The sequence below is a fragment of the Mixophyes fleayi genome, chromosome 1, assembly GCF_038048845.1.
Source record: "Mixophyes fleayi isolate aMixFle1 chromosome 1, aMixFle1.hap1, whole genome shotgun sequence".
Classification (NCBI taxonomy): domain Eukaryota; kingdom Metazoa; phylum Chordata; class Amphibia; order Anura; family Limnodynastidae; genus Mixophyes; species Mixophyes fleayi.
Window position 1 is genome coordinate 19,028,614 of NC_134402.1, and position 19,839 is coordinate 19,048,452.

The following is a 19,839-nucleotide window of genomic DNA, read 5'->3' on the forward strand; positions in this document are numbered from 1 at the left end:
GTGGCACCAGGGTGAGCCTGTAACGAGGACACGGAAACAGCGGCCCCTGGCAGCAGGTTGCAACACTCCTGTAGGTAAGATAAAAAGTCGGGATTGTTTTTCCGGTAATTAAATACAAAAAACTAAAAAAAAAACTGCATTCTTCGTCTGCATGGGGCTGCACGGTGTTTGAGCCGTCCTACTTTGCAGTGACTTTGGGCCTGATTCATTAAGGAGAGCAAAGCATAAAAAAGGAGTAACTTTGCACCCTTATTTTTAAAAACACACTTAAATTGGGCACGCGCACATCCGTATGTAACTAGAGGCGGATCTGAAGATACGGCTCTTGTTGAATGCGGGTCTAGGACTGTACATTGACTATGTGCATACGCCCTGCCCCCTTCCGGTTCTGCCCATGAAATGTTAGGCTATCGTGCGTGTCCTTAGCGCTCAAAGATTATTATTATTATTATCATTTATTTGTTAGGCGCCACAAGGTATCCGCAGCGCGTACACAGTACTAACAGTAGACTATACAGGATGAAACCATACAGAACAATGAACAAAAAGTACCAATACTTCAGAAACTCCTGCTAGTCATATGCTGTAAAGACGAAGCGGAAGAACAGGTATGGAGACAGGAGGTTAATTGAATGTTCTTGCGTTCACTGGTGTACAGTCTGTTCTGGGTATACACACTGGGATTTAGCGCAAAATGCGGCACATAGTGGCATTTACTTTCCTTCATGAATCAGGCCCTTTATGTCTATCTGCTCAGCCCCCCCTCCCTTACAGTAATCATAATATCCCCATATCAAACCAATATAACCCTTACGACCCTTAAATTATGGCTAATTTAACCCTCCCTTTGCATAAGCGTCATCTCACAGGAGGACTAATTTCTATGTAATGATCTGATTTTTTTTCTTCTTCACATTTACCCTAATTTTACCCCCATTCCAATGTCACATTAACCCTGGTCTCCCCAGTACCAGATTTCCTGTACTTTCCCTCTCCACAAGTACCCCTAGCAGGTCATGTTTTCAGGATTCCCCTGCGTGAGATCACGTGGGTCAAGTACTAGTCCAAAGCTGCGTTTTTTTTCCTTTATCTTAAAGGTATACAAACACCACACTTGACTACTTTTGAAGGCAGCTGCCCAGGAGGGGGTCCGTCGAGGGGGCTTGTCCACACAAGTTGCACTCTGGAGTCCGGGAGAACTCCCAAAAATTCAGAAGTCTCCCTGACATTCCGGGAGAGTAGGCAACTATGACGTACACTTGTCACCTACAGTGGAGGAAGCCATTTTGTGGGCTAGCACTCATGATCCGGTAGCCTATCCATTCACTAGTATATGACATCAGGCCAACGAAGGCTGGATTCAGCTCACAAAATGGCTGCCCCCGGATGTTTTGCACTTTTAGGGGAGAGGAAAATGTGCTTGATTATTCCGATAATACCTGTAAATGAAGGTGAATTATCCTCGTTGACATGAAGATTATTGTGAGTAATCTGAGCGTACAAATTAACAGCGCTGACCTCTGATAAAAGGTTTCTGTCCCAATCACCAGACAGCGTGCTCTGACATGACCTGTACATAGCACACACAGTACAGATTATCTCCATGTGGCTGTATGGCAGAGCCGTGCTTCTGTTTATTGTCTGTAGGAGCGGCGCAGGGATCTAATGAATGAGAACTGTGAGTGACATTAACAATCAGAGTATACACAGATGATCTGTAGATATCACTGCTTCTTATCTGTATGTTCTGTGTAACTGCTCTGTCTATGAGAAGCCATGACAGACACTGGAACATGTTATTACTGCTCCCTATGGGATGAATACTTCCCTCAGTATCGACCGTGGAGGTATTTAGTGCCAATATCTTTATTTTAGTTTTCTATAACTCTTAGCAGGTGCATTTATACATGTCACACACAGTATATGAAAATTAGGCTTGTGTAGCCTATTGCTTGCCATCTCTTGTGGTACATGCTGGGACTTGTAGTTCCATAGCTGCTTTAGAACCACGGGTCGCCTACCTTTTGGTCTGAATGGACTCTGTATCCGCCAGCATCGCCTGACTAGTAGACACAGAGACGTAACTTAACATTTTAGCGCCTGGGGCGAGAGGGAAAACTGAAAACTGCCCCCTCCCCCCTCCACCAGACTTCAATTTTAACCAAAATAACCTAAAATATTCATAAACTGCGTCCCCCTTCATCATTGCGCCCTGGGCGGTCGCCCCTCTCACACAACCCTAGTTACGGCCCTGAGTAGACTGTAGTATCCTGATATAAACCTTTTGCAGTTTAAACATAGGAGAGAATTGGTTCTGTGTAATGTGTCAATACTGAAAAAAAGGGACAAACACATCAAAGATTACAGTACCAAACACCCCGGGGTAGATTTATCACACCTTCTAAAAAGGAAAAGTGGAGGTGTTGCCCATAGCAACCAATCAGATTATAGCTATCATTTATCTAGGACATTCTAGAACACGATAACTCGAATCTGATTGGTTGCACCATTATCATCTCACTATGCACTAAAGGTGGCCAGATGTGCTTAGGTGATGTCAGCAAATTAGGCTGACATTGGCCAATCAGGTGACCATCCTGACCAATCATAACCTAACCCAACCAGAGCATAATGAAATGGATAGGAAGGAAAATACGTTCAGACGATGATGCTTGTATGGTATAACTGGGGGAGTCCCTCGAGACCAGATCGGTCATTTGGCACCATCAATAGTCAACAAATCTGCCAGAACTGGGCCAAATGGTGACATTATACAGCAGAGATTCCCATCCAGGGTGTAGGGACAGCATTGGGTTATTCAGTCTTCATCAATGAATTTTCAGTCTCAAAAAGAGCTCTTTTCAGCTTGTGGTTTCCAGCACAAAAAAAATACACTATGTATTTTTACTTATTACAATAATTATACATACTTATGCATTACAATACTTATTATGCATACTGTAAAAACCTCCCATATCATTGCGTCATAAAAAAATGAAAAAGAAAATTCTCTGGCGCAGCGAACAGATCTCCGCTGTCATGTTTGCTGCAGTCCCACTGACACTATTAACACTAAAATCCTTATTCCATGCTAAACCGCGTATTCCAAAAATGCACAGTGATCGTTTAATAATAGCAGAACAAGTCATCTATAATCTTCCATATCCTTGGTATTGAAAATGAATTATCTCAGGCATCGAACCAGCTAAATTTTTGTCTTATATACATAGTAATAAAGGGTCACATTAATTGGCCGTCGTGTTGTGTTGTGTTGTGGGGTTGCTGCCAGAAGTTTGCATAAACCCCACATCATCATGTCATGGCACAGCTGCCAACTGTATCTGATTTCCAGTGACAGACCCAGGTCATTGCCCTGTCCCCTCTGGACGATGATGGGATTGCGTTATTGCGCAGTCAGGAACGAGGCTGTGATGAGGCAAATCTCATCAAACATCAGCCCACCCCTACACGCTTGTCACTTTGACCTCCAAAAAGTAGTCTGGTGTAAATCAGTGTTACAAGCTATAACAAATGTGACAATAACGCAGGAAGAAGCTGGGGGCCACAGGGGGGCTCAGAGGGCCACACTTTGCACATCACTGGCTTAGACGCATGAACTCCGCAGCAAAGTGTTCCTGTAAATTAATTTATTTTGTCTTTATGCGATTACCTCCCGCTAATAAATCGACAGCTCTGACAGTAGACAGATTCCCTCGTTCTCCCATTACCGTCCATCTGCGGCTCTGCTTTGTCAGCCAACCAAAAACTAGACTCCTCAACCTTAACATCATCCTCATGTCATCACAGAATAATTCATGACATTACCTTAGTAGTGTGGTAGTGCACTGTAAATTATATAACTATAAAGGGTGAGTGGTTTCAGAGTTGTTTAGTGAGAGCTCTAACTCTCTAGTTGTTGTGGAACTACAAGTCCCAGCAGTGGCGCTGTAGAACATGCGCAAGCAGCCTGTGGATGCTTTAGGATAGGATTAGTCCCAGCATGCCCGGAGAGGCATGCTGGGAAATGTAGTTCTGTAGCAGCTGCTCAGCTACAGGTTGTCAGAACCTGTCCTAAGGTGTCCACAGGTAGCAAACATTGTCACGTACGCCTGCAGTGGCATAATCCAGAATTATCTTCCTGTGGTAGACTTGTTAGACAGGATTCTTACATGTAACACCAGAGAAGAGATTACCACAAGGTAAATATTGGCCTATCACTGCTAGCTATGTACACATACTGTATGCCTTAGGAGTTCCCAATCTGTCATGAGCCATTATATCTAATCGCCTATTGATGTTTGCAATCGTTGTGGTCTCACGTTGCACTGGCGACTTTACAATAATATCCTATTTTTCATATCTGCCTTCTGGGAGAAAGTATGAACGGAAGACGTGTGGGGGGTTCTCTATGGGATTTGCGTAAAGCGGGCCGGCCAAGGTGAATGATGCTGCAGATTTGAGGCCAGGTGTACGATGTTGCGCCTTCACGCCCCCCGCTTGCTGAGGTGGTCGGGGCTTGATGACGCAGTTCAGGGAGGGTTTCCGGTTAGTCTACCAAAGATCGGGTCTCCCGGGAAGTCCAGGAGAGTAGGCAACTATAATATACCTGCCAGACTGGTTGGAAGGACTCGGACTCGGGATCAATTTAATGGATGATAAAGGTTATGAAAGGTCCATCAATATGACATAATGATGTACAACACTGTTCCCCCCCATGGTCACAAAGGCGGGGACGGAATAATTTGAATGAACGGGTTACACTCACCCCATGTTAAGAGCATGCTAGTTCACACCTTCTATTAAGGAAAAGTGGAGATGTTGCCCAGCAACCAATCAAATTCTAGCTTTCATTTATCTTGTACATTCTATAAAGTAACGGCTAGATTCTAATTGGTTGCTATGGGCAACACCTCCACTCTTCCTTTGTAGAAGGTGTGAACTAGCATGCTCTTAACATGGGGTGAGTGACTTATTTTGTCCCAGTTTTCCATTCCACTCAAACTACACCCAGGTGGGATGAAACTATCCCCCTTTTAGGCAATCTTTTGAAAATGGGGACTGTTTGCAGGTATTCTCTAAGCCTCCGCGCTCTTGTACTTGTTGGACCATTCGGTGCAGAGGATGAAATTGACATTTCATTTAAACGTGCCCAGCAGGTAGTAGTGCCACGTCTCTGCCAACGATTTCATTCACATGCTGGTTTAATAAATCTTGCGGGACATTTATGACGACTGGGGCCCTGCAGGTTGAAGCTGTGTATTCCATTCAACACTGGGAGAAAAATAAATGTCAGAGAATATTCCACACAAACAAACGAAAAAATGATTTCAATACCTAGTCCTGCCTGCTGATTACTAGTACTGTTTTAATAACGGTTCGCCCTTGGTGTATGGTGTCCTTGCCTCTTGACATTGGCTTTGCAAATTCTAGCATGTTTGAGCAATTTATTGAATTTATTGGTTTCCCTCTGACAGCTGCTGGACTCTTCCGTTTAGCAGATTAGGTGATTTGAAGGGATAAATCTAATCTTTTACAATCAGATCAGTAAATCGCGGCTCATAACGTTGAGTTGCTGGGCTTCAATTACTCCGCTGAAAGATTGTGACGGAGGGCACGTTTTCTGCTGCCTTAAAGTGCCCCTCTCGCCTGCTCGCGAAGGGAGCAGCAATTATATGGGCCAAGCCAATGTTTGAGCATGCAGCCGACCAATTCACTAGGGACATTGTGGAGGTATGAGGCACTGTGTACAATTCCCTTCAATGCCCTGTTTACCAGAGAGAACCTCAGTGGGTCCAGTTATTAGCATGCTAAACAGCCCGGCCAATATGCTAATCAAGGCCTCTGCAGTCTCCTTATTCCACGTGAACTCTGCACCAGTGAGCAGTTCTAGAGTGTCAGAGGAGGAACGGATTGCTGCACTGAGTGTGCGCTCACACTCCTATTCTCCATACAGAAGTCTTTGCGGACATCCTTGTTATTCGCAGTCACGATAAAACAGCCGGGTAAACAGATCCTAATGCTTCTTGTGTAAGCACAGAGGCCTCTGCTCTCTGTTATCTTATCTCGTTAATAACAGTCTAATCAGGACCACATAAGTGGTTATTCCTGCTGTGCTAACCAGACAAAGAGGAGAGAATGAACACTTTATATAATACAAACTAATTAACTGCCTGTTTACACTTAAATCAAGAAAGTAAATGTTTGAGATTAAAGTTATTTTAAAAAGTTTGGTGACAATATGCGAATGGTAATATTCTGCGTGCTATCATGTCACAATTAGGGAAGCTCACTGACCCCCGTGAACTGGTTTTGGTTTTGGATCTGGATTAGCTTTGTGTTTTGGTTTTGGCTTTGGCAAAACCACCCTTGTGTGTTTTGGTTTTGGATTTTTTTGGAAAAAAAATCCTAAAATATGCTAAAATCACATAATTTTGCTTTTTTTTTGTTTTGTTCCTACATTATTATTAACCTCAATAACACTAATTTCAAGTCATTTGCAGTCCATTTTGACCACCTCACAGGTCACGATATTATTTTCATACACTTTCGGACAAATACTGCAGCGTCCTGGCTGGAGGGTAAGCGACAGAGCAATGACACAAACACACGGCAGTTCCTAGCACATCTAGGACACATTGGCACACAGCAGGGGCAGAAAAGAAAAATGGGGGTCCACCCTCCCTCCCACCCCTCACTATGTTGGATCTTAAAAAGGAATTCAAAACTTGCGAGATCCGACGACGTCACAATGACGTTTTGCCTCGTTTTCATTTCCGAGGGCACGGGACAGCTTGGCTCGGTACCCCGATCCCCTAAGTTCGGGTGTGTCAGGTTCTCGAGGAACCGAGCCTGAGCATCTCTAGTCAAAATACACAAAATTCACTCTCCAATGAGGTTTGTCCTCTGTGCATTTTAACGAGTGTATATTTTGATCATGGAATAAAGTACTAATTGTGTGATTTACTAGATACAGCGCTGTGTGTCTCCATCTAAGGCTGGTCTATAAATTGCCTCGGATTACATAGCACTTCCTCTATAAAACTAGTCTCAATGCGAAGAATTTGTGAAATAGGAAATTCCTAGCTACTGCTGTCATTTATTATCATTGTGACCACATCTGAACGTCTTCTTGCAAGGCTACTTCTCGTTTTGTAAGTAATCTTTATTTATTGAATGCCAGCAAATTCAACCAAGAGTTATTTAAACGGCGCTTAGAGCGGTCTTTGTTCATCGATACATAGAATTGACAAAGATAAAGTAAAACTTGGGGGAGGGAAGGGACTGTATAGAACACTGATAGGCAACTGATGCCATTCGGGGGCCGGATGGTACGGCCCTTTATCCTTCAAAAGGGCTGCACATTATTACCCTTTGTCTCAGTAATAAACTGGGGCTTTATCAGACTGCATGACAAAGTTAAACTGTGCTGTTACGTCTCACCCTGACCTGAGTAAATTGTATTGGACTATTCACAGTGTCAGAACCACTTTCTCCAGCCCTTAGAGGCCTATGGGGTTGGAACTCACTAATTTTGAAGACAACGGCCTGGGTGTTGTCATGCAGACAACCTGAGCAGGATTCTCATTAATATAGAAATAGATGTAGATATCAATAAAGAACATTGCAAAAATGTTATTAAAGTATATCAACGTTTCAGTACCGTGTACCTTTTATCCGGCCAAAGAAATGTTTAAACCACACCTGTCAGACAAAAACCTCATTAATGGCATCTTTTTTTCGTCTACACATCTACCATCTTTCAGGGTTTTCAGCCCATTGACTAAAAGGTCAAATGGCAAAGCATAGCGTGTCAGTTATGCTTGCTGAAGTCTTTAAAATAGTGAAACCACTATTCTGCAGTCTGTGTATAGAATTCCTGTTACCTAGGAGACTGTAAACTGGTTTCACAGATTATTGCACTGCACTATAGGGATGAAAGACAGACGTAACCCGCTTTCGTTTAATATCTGTTTTCCACCAAAGAGTCAGTAGATATCATGCCGACGCATGATTTTAAGATATTTCAGTGATGCACTTTCCTTATTTCCTTGTGATTTATTGTGTGTATATATATATATATATATATATATATATATATATATATATATTATTATTTTTTTATTTTTTTTTATTATATTGTGTATGTGTTTTATACTATAAATCTATATAGTGATAATTCTGTGATTGCATCTGCCTGTTGGGAGTGTAGTGAGGGCAGGTATATTCACCCGTCTCTTATACCCCAGTAAGAGCAGACGTAGACTTGACATTCAGCTTGCACTCCATATCGGCCCGCATATATAATCAGCCACACAGGGCACCTCCGTGTGAGTCGGATCTGGCAGTGAGAGACAAGGCTGTTTAATGTCCAGCAGACTCCCTCTCTGTGCTGGGAAGGTCCCTGGACTGATTTGGGGGTGGGGGGATTATATTGGGACTGGTCCCTGTGTATTTGGAGCCATCTGGTCTATGCAGATTGCAGGATTAGCTGCCTCGGGGGGCCCAGAATGCTCCATCTTCCTGTAGGATGATAAAGGGTTACAACAAGAAGAAAGAGCAGTAAACGTTGTATTATGCTCTAGTGTTGTTATTTTTCAATGTAAATGTTATTTCATGCAGCAAATTTTCTACATTTAGGCTGTGTATGCAAACGAGCGAGATGTGCTCTCATCATTGTGACCCCCATGTGACCAGACGTTTGCATAAAATCCACCCAAATAGGCAAATATAGTTATAGGAACATATTTTCCAATTGTCCTGTTAATTTGGCCTCATCTGGAGATTATTATGGGAAATTAAGCATTGTGAGTTAGAGATTTTGGGTGGATAAAAAGTGGGACTCTCCTCATAACTGGGATATAAGAGTCCTGTCCCACATACAGAACTGTCCTGTGAGAAGTGTGTTTCTGGCTGTTCCCTAATAACAAATAATCAGGGCCGCAGTGCAATAGTCCGTCAGACTGCTTACTCTCTTCTGCCTGAATCTTGGCCGAATATCAAATCTATTTACTTCTGATGAGTTTCGAAAATGCTGGCACGTGTGATTGCCAAGTTTTAGATCAAGGGGGACATATGGTGATTCATGATAAGCTTTGGAGTAGGAAACACGGCTACAGTGACACCCATGATGTTTTAAAGGCATCAGGGCTATGCACATAGCCATTTTTCCACACAGTGGAGGCAGCCATTTTGTGAGCTGATATTCGTGGCAAGGCAGCCGATCCATTCACGAGGAAACAGCGACCATCCCTGAGGTACTTTGGCCGAATAACTGTGGTCGTGGTCTGAGAAATTGACATACATTTTTGGTATAAGTCTTTCCTCTTAGATAAAGTAATTTCGATAGCAGTTTGCATTGACTGAAATGGCTGTCATGTAAATAGCATTATACAGTCATCAAAAATCCCAGTTTCAGATTTGTGATTCCAAATTTGTAGTTCGCATTTGCCAATCATGTGCAAGGACCAAACTCAAACTCCATTGATGTACAACAGCGCCAAGATCTGTCAGTGGTGAACTGTCTCAGCTTAATTCCAGCCTCTTATGGTCTTCGCAGTGCTACAGCCTCAGACCTATGACCCTGGGACCGTAGCGTTTCTTGTAGACGAGTTGACTCTTGGAGTTGGGAGTATTTGCGATGGACGTCACCTGCTACCAGGCTTTGGAGATGATGCACCGTTGTAATGGATACATACCTCGTGTCTTCGTCGTTCACACATTTCTTCCGGTTTTACCAGTGTCCTTGGCCCCAGCACTCTAACATCTGGTTTGGTTTCTGCGCCTAACTCTCTTTGACTTTTATTTTGGATAGAGATTTGGACTGCTACCTTTATCACCAGTTATACTAAATTGATCTTTCCCTGGTGTTTTACAAAGAGATTACAGTACGAGTCAGCAGATGAGGAAGCCGACTGCGACAGTGACCCGGAGGAGACGTTAACTTCAAATCTAGAGCTACCTGCAGTAACATCCCAGAACACAGCACCTGTTTCCAACGACAGTCACCTCCCACAGGGTGAACCAGTGATGCAAGTTCAACATCGTAATGTAGGTAACTTTTCTTTACTAATGCAGCAGCTGGGCCCTTGGGAAAACAACTGAGGCATAGCGGTTGCTTATCAAGTTGTGGGGCAATCGGTGGGCACTGCTCCTGCAGCAGCTCGTGAACAGTCATCTGCTGCTCCCAGATTGGGCTCTCTCCACTTTACCAAATTTGATGACACTGTTAGATATATTGATGGACATTTGCAGATGTTCGAAATGTCTTGTAGCCTCCATGACGTGCCCAGACAGGAGTGGGTAAAGTATCTGGTTCACACGCTACAAGTTCGTGCAGTGAAAGCTTATCGCAGAGTGGCCCCAGAGGACTGTGCGGACTAGAACCTGGTAAAACGGGCCCTCCTTAAGCGCTGTGTTTTTACCCCGGAGACCTACCAGGAGAAGTTTCGGGACTTGGCTAAAATCACCCATATCAGCCATGAGGAATTTGCCCACCAGTTGCGGCAGTTGGCAATAAGATGGATTAATGGATCTGATGCCAAGTCCTGGGAAGAATTAGTGGACATAATTTGCAGAGAGCAATTTCACCGCCGGTGCACACTGGAGGGACCGTAGCTCAGCATCCCTGGAAAAAGCGGCCCAGCTAGCATATCGGTATGTGTCAGTGAGGCCACACTGGCAGAAGTGCCAGGTTAACAGCTAATCCCAAAGGACTTTACAAACAGGGGGACACCTCTCGTCTACTTACCCGCAAAGGCAAATACCTAACCCTTCGGGTACCATTCGCCAGCCACCACCCCATCCTGTCCCTGGGAGTTATCAGAGACCACGTGAGCCCAGGTTGGAGAAGAAGTGCTACAACTGTGGGAAAACCGGTCATTTAAGGATGGACTGTCCCACAGCCCCACACCCCAGACTCGTGACCCTAATCCGAGTCCCGGGGCCCGGCTGACTTGCTTAACTGGTGAAGGTGAGCCATTCGAGACTGTTTCCACCCCTGCCAGCCCAACGGAATGTGGTGTTTCTGAAGGTGACTTGGAGGGAAGAGTCACCTGTGTGTATTCAAAAGACCCCCCAAAAACATGTTGAGGAACCTGCAGCCTGTCCAAGTGGGACCACTGCAGGGAGAAGGACTGAGAGACTCGGGGGCATTCATAACAGTAGTGAGTCCCCATCTTATTGATCCTGCTACAGTATTACAGGGTCGCACTGCCAAAGTTACTGTGGCAGATGGACTGGAGAAAGAAGTGCCTGTATCTGGACTGGCGAGAGTTGCGGGATGTTGCCGTTATGGATGGCCTCCCAACTTGCGTGATCTTGGGCAACGATAGTGGAGGTGGAATTGTGACCACATTTCTCAACTCTATTGCCCGGATCCAAGCTGCTAAACTACAGTCTTCAGGATCTACACCTGCACAACCCAGCCCAGAAGAAAAGATCACAGCTGCTATTTCTTCAGGAAACAGCCAGCCCTTTGCCTCTGGAAAGACTACGTCCCCTAGCAACGCAGAGGATGTTGTCTCTTGCCAAGCTGATCTTCTGGGGGTGCCCGGTGATGCTCCTCTACCTAGCAGTATGCCAGCTCCAGTAGTGAGTATAGCAGACCACAGTGACCCCATATTGACTGACCCTAGTAACCCCAACCTAGACCCCCCTTCAGCGTATCCTGACTTAGACGATAGTAAGGGCCGCAGGGAAGAGTTTAGGGCAGCACAGCTCTCTGATCCCTCACTGGAAGGCATGAGGCGCCAGGCTAGCGGCAGCCTTCCAGTGATAGAGGTGGGGAGTGTGACCTGGCATAAAGGCTTGTTGTACCGTGTACCTAGGTAGGTAGTTGGGATAGACCAGTCCGGGAACAAGTTCAACTGGTGGTACCACGGGGCTTTCGCGCACAGCTGATGTCAGTTGCCCACGAAATCCCTATGGAGGGACACCAGGGAGGTACCGAACACTGAAGCGCCTGACACAGAACTTTGATGTCCTGTGATGTGTGTCAGCGTCTTGGGCGTCCCAGTGCTTGTGCTCCACTCAGGTGCTTGCCAGTAGTTGGGGAAAAATTTCAGCGAGTGGCTGTGGACATTGTAGGTCCCCTGCTGGTGCCCAGTAGATCGGGGAAGAGATACATGCTCACCGTGGTGGACTACGCTAGCGGGTATCCAGAGGCTGTAGCTCTGTCCTCCATAACTGAGGAAAAGGTAGTGGACGTGCTGCTAGGAGTATTTAGCAGATTAGGGTTCCTAGTGAGATCCTAACAGATCAAGGGACACAGTTCATGAGAACTGGTCCAGTGTCTCTGGGCAAAGTGCGGCAACTCCGTACTGCCCCCTACCATCCCCAGACTAACAGACGGTGCAAGCGGCTCAGTGGCACTCTGAAGCACATGCTACGGGCATTTGTAACTTCTGAGGGGGGGGGGGACTGGGAACGCTACCTGCCGCACCTCCTGTTTGCTTATCAGGAGTTGCCGCAGAAGTCTACTGGTTTCTCCCCCTTTGAACTACTATATGGCCGCAGAGTCTTGGGAAGGGGAGCTACCCACCCAGGATGTCTCTGTGGTGGAGTATGTGTTGAAGCTCACAGATCGGTTAGAGAATCTCATGGGGCTAGCGCAGGCTAACCTAGCGGATGCGCAAGCGAAACGGAAGACTTGGTATGATCAGGGCGCGCGTGCCAGAGTAAGGTCCTTGTTCTGATGCCCACGTGCCAGAACAAGCTCCAGGCTGCCTGGGCTGAGCTGCACACAGTCTCAAAACGCCTGAGTGATATCACCTACGTGGTATCAAGCCATGCCCCCTAATTCATCCAAACCCCGCCTAGATCGTCCCAGCCACTCTAATATTAATATGAACCCACTCCCACTATCCTAGCTCACACTCCTTTTTGGGCTTTGAAAATCGGGACATTCATATGACAAATCTGGACTGCTGGGAGGTATGGGCAGACCTGAATAATGACATCACATTGGGGCTTATTAGCACAGAGGCCAGAAGGCGCACCAAGGAACGTAGTGAGCATCTTCCCAGCGGATGTACAGGCATGCCCAAATATAATCTGATTTGTGGGTATTATCGCTGCACGTGTGACCAGCGTTCCATGTGACGATGAAAATAACTTTAAGTTCTGCATTGGGACTTAAATAGAGGATTGAATTATTTAAAGGACATATTAAATTAAATGAGAAGATGGCCTATTATCAAATGGCAACTGACCACTGAAAAATGCAAAAGTGTCACAGACACCTTTAAAAGACAGAGCTGAAGGGGTTATCCTGGATTACCGGCCGCTGATAGATCTTGTTAGGAGTACACTTATATATAATTCAATAATTTACAATTACATTGGGTGACTTTGATTCTCTAGATGTTCACCAACAGATGCTAATTTATATACCCAGTGGAGCTTCCTGCATCACCTTGCACAGCTGCTGCGCACTCAGCTCGGAGATATATGAAACAATTATTACTTTAACCCTCTAACCTTTAATGCAGCCTGTATTGTGGGTCATGGAGCGTTCGATCATTAGCATTTGTCCTACAATGTGACGTTTGTGTTCTAGAACAGATCCGCTAATCCTGTTAGCTTTTTAGTGGCGAGTATTCAAATAGAACATATAGAGTCTTGTTCAACAAAGCATTCTGATCACTGTAATTATTATAACGAGCCAGCAATAGCCCAGTATTGCACGTTTTTCTCTTCCTGCTTGGCCTGTTTATTACAAACCAGCGGGTGTCAAAGCCCCTCCCCCTTGAACAGGATAGGGAAGGGCATCGACACCCGTTCAGCTTTTTAACGGCAGGTAGAGAAAAGTGAAGCATTAATGTTTAAAAAAAAACAAAACACATTTCACATTTTTTTATTTTACAGGTGGAACTGAAAACTCGAATCTCGTCTCTCAGTTCCACTGCAGTGGTTATCAAAATGTGACGCTTCCAAAAGTCATTAGTAATGACTGGAAGCCATAAAGAGTCAGGGTCTGAGTTTAAGCGCCCTCTAAGTAAAGATTGGAGTAGAGGCTGGGAGGCCTTTTTACATTTCCGTTATTCAATAAATGCCATTTTAGTGACAATTTAGCGTTGTAGCTTTTGATCCCTATTCATCTTTGTCGAATAACCGCCTAATTTGTACAGTTTGTAATGTTAAGTTAATCTTGGACAATCTGTGTCTGCAAGCCTCGATATGCCGTCCAGCCGAAGGCACAATTCTGTAACGGGATCCGCTTATAGCCTGCAGTAATAGCCGGACTTTACCTAGATGTTAGAGAACTATGAAAGGAATTTTCTTGAGGCTAATTTGACCAAACCTACCGCAACATGAAAAGAGAGTGTACAATTTTACTAGTGTGGGCAGACAACAATGTTATGAATCCAGAAAAGCCGCAACGACTCTTACGTCTCTGGGACTGTTTTAATTAATTATAATTTCATTAGTAAAGCACAAACCTATTCCAGTATAATGATATGAAGGAGTATGGAGGGAGTTTATGACAATTAAACGTTTGATAAGCAGTTTGCACATAACAATATAGTGGAATGGACCGTTTTAGAAATGTGGCCGCCCCAAATTGATTGCTGTGCCTGTGCAGTTGTTGTGGTGATTATTTTGAAGAATATTTCTCCGAAGGTCACAGCTAATCTCCCATACCTGCCTACTCTCCCGGAATTTCCGGGAAATTCACAAATTCAGGGGAATCTTCCTGTAAGAGCAAGTAATTAGCAAATGTGTAGTAACCATTCACTTCAATGGTAAATATGTGTGTTAATGAGCTATCCAATTAGTGCTAATTTGTGAGCCAAGTGGGTTATATGGTGCAATAAAGATTGCTTCATCGTAGAATTTGATAGTATACTTGCATGCTGTTATCGGGCATTAACCGATCTACCAATAGGTTTTTCCAGAAACACTGTTTTTGTAATTTTATTTATTTAACCTGAAGGTAATGTGTCCATGCAGTCACCTTGTCTTAACGTATCTGCAAGTAAGTCTCTGTTACTCTTTTGTAGAACAATGGAATGGTTTATTCATGCGAGTACAGCCAGGGTTAGCGTTTTGTTTGAAGAGTCACTTAGGTCCCTTTTTTAATGCTTTTTTAGAGGAAATAAATATTCTGATGTGACCTAGCAGAGGGTAATGTCTGAAGTTGTGGTCAATCGAAACAGTATTGTGAATTTCCTCGCTGTGTGCAGTAATTTTTTCTATTTTCTCACTCGTTTTCCAAAATCATACTGGTAGGCTAATTGGCTGTTAATAAAAGTAACCCTAGTCTGTGTGTGTGTCCAGGAATTTAGACTGTAAGCTCCAACGGGGCAGGGACTGAGGTGAATGAGTCTCTGTACAGCGCTGCGGAATTGGTGGCGCTATATAAATAAATGTTGAGAGTATATATTTATATATATATATATATATATATATATATATATATATATATATATATATCTTTTACTGTTAAATGCAATTCTTTCCATCCATTTTTTTTATGTTAATATTTGTGGAGTAATATCAAAAAAGCATGTTCTCATGGAATCTAGTAGACTGTCCTGCTGGGTATTGTAGTGCTACAGCCTCCGCCAAGCCTGATGTCCTCACATGCCCCAGCTGAGCGCCTGGAAAGTTTTAGAACGTTGGAAACGATCCCTACAATATTATGAGTGAAAGCGAATCTGCTTTCTTAGCTACCTGGCGGCAAAAAGGTCAAACAGGATGTTGTAATTGTTGCCTGGGAAAGCAGATAGATGGAGAGGGGAACGAGAAGTTGGTTTTATTTTAGTGTGTGTGTGTTTAAACAATCCAAAAATAACTCTGGCAAGAGCTCTGTTTATACAAGACCAGCGGAAGAGCCAACATTTCTCTCGGCGGAATAAAACCGCGCACACGGTTACTTCTGTGAGCGTAGGAGCCGCATCCACGTTGTGTCTTTGTATAACTCTGCCTTCGAACAACTTTGTTTTATGGGTTCTTGCACCACCTCCTGCAGTTTTTACTAACCACGTTGTTTAATTTTTTTTTGGGCTGTTTTTCAAGGACGTATCAAAAAGGCATATGTATTTACTTTGCCTTGTGAGAATACTTAGCTCAGCTTTGTGTGTGTTTTTTTGTTTTGCATTATATTTATCATCCTTTATAAGACATTTTTCTCCCCTTATAACGTCCGCCTGTAACGATTGTGCAAATGGCGACGTGCAAGTTGGGCAAAGACTGCAATATTTTGTTGGATTTTTTTGCACAAAAAAATGCCTTTCAGCAAATAAAAAGCTTTCCATGTAGCCACAGCACCGGGAAGCTGTCCTAAGATTAATCATATTAATGGTGTGTTCCTTGGATTCCACATTTAGCAGTAGAGGGGTCTTGACGCAGTATGTGAGCACACCCAAAAAATTCAATAATACAGCTTATGGGACAGAGATATTTTGCAGTATGTGATCTGGGGGTAGATTCAGAAAAGGAAAAGTGGAGGTGTTGCCCATAGCAACCATTCAGATTATAGCTATCCTTTATCTAGTACATTCTAGAGCATGGTAGATAGAATCTGATTGGTTGCTATGGGCAACTTTTCCTTTTTAAGAAGCTTTGATAAATCTACCCCAAATTTTTTTTAAGGAAAAAACACACAGTATGGAAAATAACTATCCTCACAGGGTCAGAATAGAAGAGGTGTAATATTCCAAGACTTCCTACCAGGGAAAGCTGATCCCAAATTCTTGTACTTATTTAATAGTATCTCCAGCAAAAAAACATGACAAGTATTAAAAAGTACTACAAAAAAAATCTCTGAATGTGGCGGGACGCGTGGAGTCAGCAGTTCCTTTTAGCAAACGAACTTCTGAGTCTAACCTGTCAGTCAGTCCGCAATATGAGGCTGTAGGGAAGAGGTTAGAGAGGAACGACAGGTGTAATTAATGAATGCAACATAGGATTTTAGTGAATTTACTGTGAAACTTTTCAGTCGTACCCACTTATATTATATTGTATAAGAGTCTCCTATATATTCCACGTATGACCGATGTCCACATAATAGACTTTGTTCCACCCTTATAAAACTATGTCTGAAGTCAACGAGTTGCATTTGCCTTTATGCCAAGGGTTAGTCCACATTTAGAGTGGGCACCCAATAAATTGCCAGTACTGAACAGGTTAATCAGGAAGCCTTTTTGTCTCACCTGTTTGCAAGCATCACTGGTCACATGTCATGTGATATGACCCAGTGACTCTTTCCCTGGACGGACCCCAGGTCTAAATTTAGTTCCAGGGCAACGATAGGTGCAATGCATGTATCAAGACTACTGTGTGCATATAAGTTAGACCTTAATTAACAATATGCAAATCTTTCTTTATACATTCCCACGACACAAATTCCACATCGAAATCTGGAAGCTTTTAAAAAATCTTGATATTATGAGGAAAGAATAACACTTTTTTTTATCTTGCTTTTTCTTGAATGTTGGATACGCTCTGTATTCTCAAAATGACTAAATAGTTGCTCTCTACACGCTTCCCTATTTCTGCAAACGAAAGAAAAACCTTTCAGAGAACGCTGAACTATCTTATCGCAGCACAGCCCTTTGTGTTTGGGGAAGTTCTGAGAGATGTACTGTTGTTCCGTCATGACATCTAATAGTACTGTATTTTATTGTAGCAGTTTATGTATTTTGCAGTGATAATTCCATCATACGGCTAGCTGGGGTTCCATTCTAGGTCAAATGGAAAATGTGGAGTTGCAAACAAAAACGATTAACGTTGAGACCCCTGGGAGTATATGGACGGCCAGCTGAGTGACGGCTGCTCCCCACTATCACTTCTCTGCCTCCCCAGCTGCCACCAGAGATGGTTGTCTGCCACGCTGCCAGCGGACTGCGCTTGGCACATGGGACTCCATGCTTATTTTTGGTCATTGTATCTGAGTTGCATTAGAGCCAGCATATGAGATCTAATAGGAGACTATGAAGAACAACATGTTTATCCCTTGTATGAGTGTAGTGTTAAGTGAGTGATAGTTTAGGGCATGTGGAGTGGAACGCAACATACTGCAAGTTGTTCGTAACCCTACATATTCTATCTGTAATAGAAATGGATTTATATAATGGATTATATATTCTACAATCTGATTACCTGGGAACCTCAGTGGGTGTAGGTGTGGGAAAAATTACGGAAAATCAACCCTTATATACGCTAAGATAGATGTCGAAATTACCCGTCTTCCCACCCTGCCGCTGGCAAGCTTCTTTGTAAACTGTTTAGCAGTGCTCCTCGCAGTGTTTGGAGACGCTTGGTCATGTATAATCACTGAACAGCCCCAATTATTTACATTTTTGTCGTCTGCTTGGTTTTTGTAAGGACATCACCCCACTGGTGACACAGATCTCAATGGTTCTGTGTTTACAAATGCAAAATATATACAAATATAGTTTCAGAATATAGCGGGAGACATACAAGTATGTATTGTTGAGGCGATGCTTATTACTGTAAAGGATAGAGGCGGTGGACCTATTTGAGTCTCCCTATACCCTGCTATAAACTGTGATTTTGATTGGTTGAAGGGCTGCCAGATTGGGAGAGATATTAAAATCTGCTGGCGTGGGAGGTGTGTTGTGAACGCTCAACCTGATTGGATAGAAGTCATCCAATCGCATCCTGAATTCACTTCACACCTTTCATCCAAGTATACTGAATGCCATAATGGGATGACACACTGGTGTTCAAAATGTTAAGGGTCTTTTAGCAAAATAGGGCACAGTCTCACCGAACCTAGCACGCCTGACTATAAACTGTAGAAACTGGAGGGCTTTAGTTTTTTGAGTTTTTATTAGGGGACCCCACAGGGAAGGGGGGGGGGGGTGTATAGACAAATTGACTTTTTTGAGTTTCCCCTACAGTGTAAATAAGTAGGAAAAAGCTGTAACCTCGTATATTGTGAAAGCAGACTGCAATATTGGCGAGTTCAGCAGATAAGACAAGTTGAAGGATCTGTAATTACCCGCCCAGCCCTGGTGTAGGTGAAGTCTTGTCGTGGGACTGAGAGAGCAATGTTTGGCATGTGGAGCCCATGAAGAGGCCAGTTGTTAGTGCTTTGTGAAAAGCTGCATTTTATATGCGTCAAACCACTCCACCATGGTCACATTGCTTAATAAGCCCATTCATAAGCCCCGTGGAAATTACTCAACTCTGCTAAACAGATAGAGGGAACTTGTATGTGTCTCAGTAGGAATCCTCTACCAGAGACAGTAAAAGTCTGTGAGGGTTATTAATGCACCATGACCTCCAGGGATTTCCGGCCTCCAAAAATGTCTCTGTTAATTAAATTGAGACCCTTCACACATCCATATTAATTGGAAGGACCAGTACGCAGCCTATTAATTAAATAAGGACTGGTGACATCACTGAGGCATGAGGAACTCAGTGGCTCGTGCCTCAGTGATGTCAAAATTCCTAATGAACATATGTGCCCTAATGTAAACGGATAACAGGCATAGCCGTGGGTTTGGCCACAAATCTGCGGTGACAGGCTTCACTGACCAGGGGGATAAACCAGGCCTGGCTGTCAAATTTTAGGTGGGGGGGGATAATCCCCAAATCTGGGATCTGGGAGTTTTCTCCTAATGACAAATAGACCCCTTGAATTTGAACAAAGTGAACCGGTTTAAGTTGTTTTTTTATTGTTTGAGCCCGTTCATGCTTAAACTGCTTAGTACTTTTTATAGTTTTCCAATGCGAATGGCGAACTTTGAACTCGAACAAGTACACAGTCGAGGAATGTTGGCTCTTTGAATTGAAAAATCCCCATTACCAATGCTATAAAATGTAGCCATTAAAGCTGGAATAGGCAACATTTTATAGTTCTTATACAAA

General features: G+C 43.6%; 1 protein-coding gene across 1 annotated transcript in view; it reads left to right on the forward strand.

Annotated features, from left to right (window-relative positions):
- Positions 1-19,839, forward strand: part of RNF24 (ring finger protein 24) — an 87,158-nt gene that overhangs the window by 22,513 nt on the left and 44,806 nt on the right. The window lies entirely within an intron of this gene.